Consider the following 8,619-nt stretch of genomic DNA (forward strand, 5'->3'; position numbering starts at 1 on the left):
ATGAAATGCTCTGCAGTATAGATTATATAGAATTATATATGAAATGCTCTGCAGTATAGATTATATAGGATTATATATGAAATGCTCTGCTGTATAATTATAGGATTATATATGAAATGCTCTGCAGTATAGATTATATATGAAATGCTCTGCAGTATATATAGGATTATATATGAAATGCTCTGCAGTATAGATTATATATTAAATGCTCTGCAGTATAGATTATATAGGACTATATATTAAATGCTCTGCAGTATAGATTATATAGAATTATATATGAAATGCTCTGCAGTATAGATTATATAGGATTATATATGAAATGCTCTGCTGTATAGATTATTATAGGATTATATATGAAATGCTCTGCAGTATAGATTATATATGAAATGCTCTGCAGTATATATAGGATTATATATGAAATGCTCTGCAGTATAGATTAGATGGGATTATATATGAAATGCTCTGCAGTATAGATTATATAGGATTATATATGAAATGCTCTGCAGTATAGATTATATAGGATTATATATGAAATGCTCTGCAGTATAGATTATATAGGATTATATATGAAATGCTTTGCAGTATATATTATATAGGATTATATATTAAATGCTCTGCAGTATAGATTATATAGGATTATATGTGAAATGCTCTGCAGTATAGATTATATAGGATTATATGTGAAATGCTCTGCAGTATGGGTTATTATAGGATTATATGTGAAATGCTCTGGAATATATGCGATGCTCCGCAGGACATTTTAAGATAGAAGTGTTTGAGATGCTTTGCTGTACGATAGGATTGTATGCGATGCTCTGCAGGACATATTATGACAGGATTGTATGCGATGCTCTGCAGGACATATGACAGGATTGTACGCGATGCTCTGCAGCACATATTATGACAGGATTAAATGCTATGCTCTGCAGGACAGATTATGACAGGATTGTATGCGATGCTCTGCATGACAGATTATGACAGGATTGTATGCGATGCTCTGCAGCACATATGACAGGAATGTATGCGATGCTCTGCAGGACAGATTATGACAGGATTGTATGTGATGTTCCGCAGGACAGATTAGGATTGTATGCGATGCTCTGTAGGACAGGTTATGACAGGATTGTATGCGATGCTCTGCATGACAGATTATGACAGGATTGTATGCGATGCTCTGCAGCACATATTATGACAGGATTGTATGCGATGCTCTGCAGGACAGATTAGGATTGTATGCGATGCTCTGCAGGACAGATTAGGATTGTATGCGATGTTCCGCAGGACAGATTAGGATAGTATGCGATGCTCTGCAGAACAGATTAGGATAGTATGCGATGCTCTGCAGGACAGATTAGGATAGTATGCAATGCTCTGCAGGACAGATTAGGATTGTATGTGATGCTCTGCAGGACAGATTAGGATTGCATGCAATGCTCTGCAGAACAGATTAGGATAGTATGCGATGCTCTGCAGGACAGATTAGGATAGTATGCGATGCTCTGCAGAACAGATTAGGATAGCATGCGATGCTCTGCAGGACAGATTAGGATAGTATGCGATGCTCTGCAGAACAGATTAGGATAGTATGCGATGTTCTGCAGGTGTATGAGATGCTCTGCAGGACAGATTAGGATTGTATGCGATGCTCTGCAGGACAGATAAGGATTGCATGCAATGCTCTGCAGAACAGATTAGGATAGTATGCGATGCTCTGCAGGACAGATTAGGATAGTATGCGATGCTCTGCAGAACAGATTAGGATAGTATGCGATGCTCTGCAGGACAGATTAGGATAGTATGCAATGCTCTGCAGAACAGATTAGGATAGTATGCGATGCTCTGCAGGTGTATGCGATGCTCTGCAGGACAGATTAGGATTGCATGCGATGCTCTGCAGGACAGATTAGGATTGCATGCAATGCTCTGCAGAACAGATTAGGATAGTATGCGATGCTCTGCAGGACAGATTAGGATAGTATGCGATGCTCTGCAGAACAGATTAGGATAGTATGCGATGCTCTGCAGGACAGATTAGGATTGTATGCGATGCTCTGCAGAACAGATTAGGATAGTATGCGATGCTCTGCAGGACAGATTAGGATAGTATGCGATGCTCTGCAGAACAGATTAGGATAGTATGCGATGCTCTGCAGGTGTATGCGATGCTCTGCAGGACAGATTAGGATTGTATGCGATGCTCTGCAGGACAGATTAGGATTGCATGCAATGCTCTGCAGAACAGATTAGGATAGTATGCGATGCTCTGCAGGACAGATTAGGATAGTATGCGATGCTCTGCAGAACAGATTAGGATAGTATGCGATGCTCTGCAGGACAGATTAGGATAGTATGCGATGCTCTGCAGAACAGATTAGGATAGTATGCGATGCTCTGCAGGACAGATTAGGATTGTATGCGATGCTCTGCAGGACAGATTAGGATTGTATGCGATGCTCTGCAGGACAGATTAGGATTGTATGCGATGCTCTGCAGAACAGATTAGGATAGTATGCGATGCTCTGCAGGACAGATTAGGATTGTATGCAATGCTCTGCAGAACAGATTAGGATAGTATGCGATGCTCTGCAGGACAGATTAGGATAGTATGCGATGCTCTGCAGAACAGATTAGGATAGTATGCGATGCTCTGCAGGACAGATTAGGATTGTATGCGATGCTCTGCAGGACAGATTAGGATAGTATGCGATGCTCTGCAGGACAGATTAGGATAGTATGCGATGCTCTGCAGGACAGATTAGGATAGTATGCGATGCTCTGCAGTCCAGCAGTAGCAGTAACACACGCCTCCTCCCCCTCCCGGTGCCAGTCTGCCCGGGCACTAATTGCTTCTCTTTCCTCTCCGCAGCCAAGTGCCCAGACAAAGAGTTACCGGCAATTAATTCGCCTTTTTCTGTGTCTCATGAAGCCATGAAAAGGCGCTAATTTCTTGCCCCTGTTCCAGGCTTCTGGTCGGCGGCTGCGGCTTTCCTGCGCTAATTACCGCCGCTCGTTATTTGAGGAGCAGTGAACTTGGCGCGCGGGCCGCTGCGGGGTCACCCAGGTGTCACGGTCCGCGCGGGGCAGGTCAGCGGCGGGTCAGCTCCTGGGAATGGGAGAGCAGCCCGGGGTCACCGGCTCCATGTCAGCTCTACAGGCAGGTGTGACGGGGGCGACCGCTCAGACTCAACTGGCTCCTATAGGGCAGTGGTCTCCAACCTGCGGGCCTCCAGCTGTTGCAAAACTACAACTCCCAGCATGCACGGACAGCCGTTGGCTGTCCGGGCATGCTGGGAGTTGTAGTATTGCAACATCTGGAGGTCCGCAGGTTGAAAACCACTGCTATAGGGATGAGCGATTCAACACCAGCACAGTGTTTCCCTACCAGTGTGCCCCCAGCTGCTGCAAAACTACAACTCCCAGCATGCCCGGACAGCTGGAGGCACCCTGGTTGGGAAACACTAGAAATATTTCTGCCACTTTAGATTCCACACAGCCTTCAGCTGTCCGGGCATGCTGGGAGTTGTAGTTTTGCAACAGCTGGAGGCACGCAGGTTGGGAAACACTAGATTAGGAAGCCAGTCCGGAATATTTCTGCCCCCATAGATCCCACACAGCCGAAGGCTGTCCGGGCATGCTGGGAGTTGTAGTTTTTCAACAGCTGGAGGCTCCCTGGTTTGGAAACACTGGGTTAGGGAACCAGTTCGAATTTTGTTACAAAAAACTGAAGCACCATTTTATTTATTTGATTTTCTTTAACTCTTTCGTTTTGCTAAACATCAATTAAACTATAAAACAATGAAACGATACAATGAATTATAAATAAATAAATATATTATTGTGAATAACAAAATTAAAAACAAATAAATATATTACTATGAATTAGTAAATGAGTAAACAACCCATTAAAAATAAATAGTTTATATATAAGCAAATAAATCAATCAATCATTATCGGCCAATGATTATTTTCTATAAAGCAAAAAAACGAATGCGAAATATTTCACACCCAACGTGTACGCGGCGAATTTGATGCCGTGTATCTGTATTGATAATACGGCATGAAATGCGCAGGAGATATGGTACGTGGGAGTGTATACATGTAAAGGTTGTGTTTCCCAACCGGTGTGCCTCCAGCTGTTGCGAAACTATAACTCCCAGAATGCCCGGAACGGGATGACTGCTGATATCTATCAGCAGCCATCCCGGCATACCGCCCAGGGGGGTCCTGAGACCCCCCTGTCGGCGATCGCCGTGATTCGCCGGTCAATTCTGACCAGCGAATCATGGCTTTTCCAGGCTGATCGGGTCACTGGTGACCCAATAGCCCGTAAAATAGGGATGATCGGAGCTGTCAGGTCAAAGTTGAGATTCCCGCTCTGGAAGTCTGGGCAAAGCGGGGTAAAGATGGCGGCGGCGGTTACCAGCAGCACGGCATACAGCGGGGGACCGGTGACGGGGAGGACCGGCGGCAGCAGAATGCAGCAGTGAAAATCTGGTAAGTGATCTTCACTGCTGCATTGTAGTTTCACAACTACAACTCCCAGCATGCCTAGATAGCCAAAGGCTGTCTGGGCATGCTGGAAGTTGTGGTTTTGCAACAACTGGAGGCACACTGGTTGGGAAACACTGTCTGCTTCCTAATTCAGTGTGGAGATACACTGGTGCGGAAACACTGCGGTAGTCTGTTACCTAACTTAGTGTTTCCCAACCAGTGTGCCTCCAGCTGTTGCATAACTATAACTCCCAGCATGCACAGTCTGTCAGTGCATGCTGGGAGTTGTAGTTTTGCAACAGCTGGAGGGTTTTGCAACAATGTACAGGGTACATTCACACGGACGGGTTTACAGCAAGTTTCCCGCTTTAAGTTTGAGCTGCAGCAAATTTTCTGCCGCAGCTCCAACTACCAGTGGGAAACTCGCTGTGAACCCGCCCGTGTGAATGTATCCTAAAAACACTACACTAACACAAAATAAAAAGGTAAAACACTACATATACACCCCCCTACACTGCCCCCCCCCCCCCACCCCCCAATAAAAATTTAAAATGTCTCGGATGGCAGTGTTTGCAAAATGGAGCTTCCAGCTGTTGCAAAATAACTCCCAGTATTGATTGTTCAGGCATGCTGGGAGTTTTGAAACAGCTGGAGGCACCCTGTTTGGGGAACACTGCAGTGTCCATCCCTATGCAAATCCCTAATTTAGGCCTCAAATGCACTTGGTGTTCTCTCACTTTGGTCACTTCTCCCCTCACGGAATGTAACAAGGGATATAGCGAGACTTAACACCCCACAGGTGTTTGACAAATTTTCATTAAAATTGGACGTGAAAATGAAAAATCAGATTTTTTTTTTTCACTAAAATGCTGGTGTTACCCCAAAGTTTTTATTTTCACAAGGGGTATTAGGAGAAAAAGCCCCCCAAATTTTAAAACACCATTTTTTCTGAGTATGGAAATACCCCATTTGTGGATGTAAAGTGCTCTGCGGGCGAACTACAATGCTCAGAAGAGAAGGAGTGCCATTGGGCTTTTTGAGAGAGAATTTGGCTGGAATTGTATGCCATGTGTGTTTACAAATCCCCATGGTGCCAGAACAGCGGAACCCCACCACCACCACCACCACATGCGACCCCATTTTGTAAACTACACCCCTCACGGAATGTAATAAGGGGTGGAGTGAGCATTTACACCCCACAGGTGTCTGACAGATTTTTGGAACAGTGGTCCGTGAAAATGAAAAATGTAATTTTTCATTTGCACAACCCACTGTTCAAAAAATATGTCAAACGCCAGTGGGGTGTAAATGCTAACTGCACCCCTTATTTTAAAATAGGGTCACATGGGGGGGGGGGTCCACTGTTCTGGTAGCACGGGGGCTTTGTAAATGCACATGGCCCCCGACTTCTACTCCAGCCCAATGGTGCTCCTTCTCTTCTGAGCTCTGTAGTTCGCCCACAGAGCCCTTTACATGCACATATGGGATATTTCCATACTCATAAGAAATTGTGTTACCAATTTTGGGAGGCTTTTTCTCCTATTACCCCTTGTAAAAATGAAAAATTTGGGATAACACCAGCATTTTAGTGAAAAAAATAAAATTTTTCATTCTCACGTCCAATTTTAACAAAAATTCATCAATCACCTGTGGGGTGTTAAGGCTCACTATACCCCTCGTTACGTTACGTTCCTTGAGGGGTGTATTTTTTTTTTTTTTTTTTTACTGTTCTGGTACTATAGGGGCTTCCTAAATGTGACATGCCCCACAACAACCATTTCAGCAAAATTCGCTCTCCAAAATCCAATTGTCACTCCTTCCCTTCTGAGCCTTCTAGTGCACCCACAGAGCACTTTACATCCACATATGAGGTATTTCCTTACTGGAGAGAAATGGGGTTACAAATTTTGGGGTTTATTTTTACCTATTACCCCTTGTGAAAATGAAAAATTTGGGGTTGCACCAGCATTTTAGTGAAAAAAAAATGTCATTTTCACGTCCAACTATAGTGAAAATTCGTCAAACACCTGTGGGGTGTTACGGCTCACTGTACCCCTTGTTACGTTCCTTGAATGGTGTAGTTTCCCAAATAGTGTTCCATGTGGTTTTCTTTTTGCTGTTCTGGCACCATGTGAACTTCCTAAATGTGACATGCCCCCCAAAAACCATTTCAGCAATATTCGCTCACCAAAATCCCATTGTCACTCCTTCCCTTCTGAGCCCTCTACTGCGCCCGCCGAACACTTTACATCCACATATGAGGTATTTCCATACTCGAGAGAAATAGGGTTACACATTTGGGGGACATTTTTACCTATTACCCCTTGTAAAATGAAAAAAAAATGGGTTTACAAGAACATGTTACTGTAAAAAATAAAGTTTTTGAATTTTCACCTCCACTTTGCTGCTATTCCTGTGAAACACCTAAAGGGTTAACAAACTTTCTGAATGTCATTTTGAATACTTTAGGGGTGCAGTTTTCATAATGGGGTCCATTATAGGGTATTTCTAACATAAAGACCCTCAAATTCACTTCTGAACTGGTCCCTGAAAAATTCCGATTTTGAAATTTTTATGAAAAATTGGAAAATTGCTGCTAAACTAAAAAGCCCTATAATGTCTTCAAAAAGTAAAAAAATTCAACTTTATGATGCAAACACAAACTAGACTTATTGTGTATGTGAATGAACATATAATTAACTGTATTTGGAATGTCCACTTTCCTTACAAGCAGAGGGCTTCAAAGTTTTAAAAATGCTGGGGGGGGGGGGGGGGTTCGGTCACAGCTATCCTGCTGATAGGGAAAAAGATTTAAAGTACTGGGGCACTTTAAGAGGATGTGTACTCTAATAACAATTGTGGAACAATGCTGTTCCTCTGTTATACTGCCTGGACATTTGTGAGTAAAATGACAACTGGTGCATGTTAGTGCAACTACAGTAGTCCCTCAAGTTACAATATTAATTGGTTCCAGGACGACCATTGTATGTTGAAACCATTGTATGTTGAGACCAGAACTCTATGGAAACCTGGTAATTGGTTCTAAAGGCACCAAAATGTCATCCAAAAATAGGAGAAAGTGAGAATTAAAGAAAAATAAGGAGATAACTAATGCAGATAAAGCAAATCCTTACATATAAAAGTATTAAAGATATGCTGGGAGCTGTAATCACTGTCTATGTCAGTGTTTTCAAAGCACGGAGCCTCCAGCTGTTGCAAAACTACAACTCCCAGCATGCCCGGACAGCCAAAGGCTGTCCGGGCATGCTGGGAGTTGTAGTTTTGCAACTGCTTGGGGCACCCTGCTTGGGAAACACTGGTCTATGTAGAGGACAGGAGCTTCTTCGGGGTCCTGTACAGTACGTGCAATGTCCTAAAAAAGTAACATGGAGTCGCCCTTACCTGGTGTCCAAAGGAGCAGGTAACCCTGGCACAGGTAAAGAGTACAGAACATGTAATACCTCTCTGTACTGTAGGAGTCGCCAACAGACGCCAGTCAGTGCATGCACTTCAGTAATACAGGTGTTTTACCAGTGAAATGCCCATTCTGATTGGTCGGTTCTTTCAGACATTGACTTGTTTCACAGATCTGGGCTGTCCGTAGCATTGTATGTTGAGTCTGGTTTCAACTTACAATGATCCAGGAAAGACCATTGTATGTTGAAACCATTGTATGTTGAGGCCATTGTAAGTTGAGGGATCACTGTATACTGGTGGTAACTATACCGGATTGTCTATAGCTCCAGAGCTGTGGCCCATCAAATTTTAGGGCACCAGAATGCCAGGGGCAGTGGGCAGAAATCTGCAGAAGATTCTTAAAGAAGAACTCTGCGGGAGCGCTTGTATGTAGATGTTTATTTATTTTATACAATAATTAGAAAACAAACCCCTGCTGCCGGAGTACTCCTTTAACAGTCTTCTGTATATTTCTGCCCCTATAGATCCCACATAAAGGGCCACATCTTATATTTTCATCCATCACTATGATCCGAAGTTGTTGCAATCATTTCGTGGTAACGGCCCAAACCATCATTTAGATATGAGTCAAAACTAATGCGGCAACATCCCGTGCCCCACCTTCCTGTCATCATCCTGGCATTATTCCTCTGGTATTTCTGACTCACCGAT

The sequence above is a fragment of the Hyla sarda genome, chromosome 7, assembly GCF_029499605.1.
Source record: "Hyla sarda isolate aHylSar1 chromosome 7, aHylSar1.hap1, whole genome shotgun sequence".
NCBI classification, from domain to species: Eukaryota; Metazoa; Chordata; class Amphibia; order Anura; family Hylidae; genus Hyla; species Hyla sarda.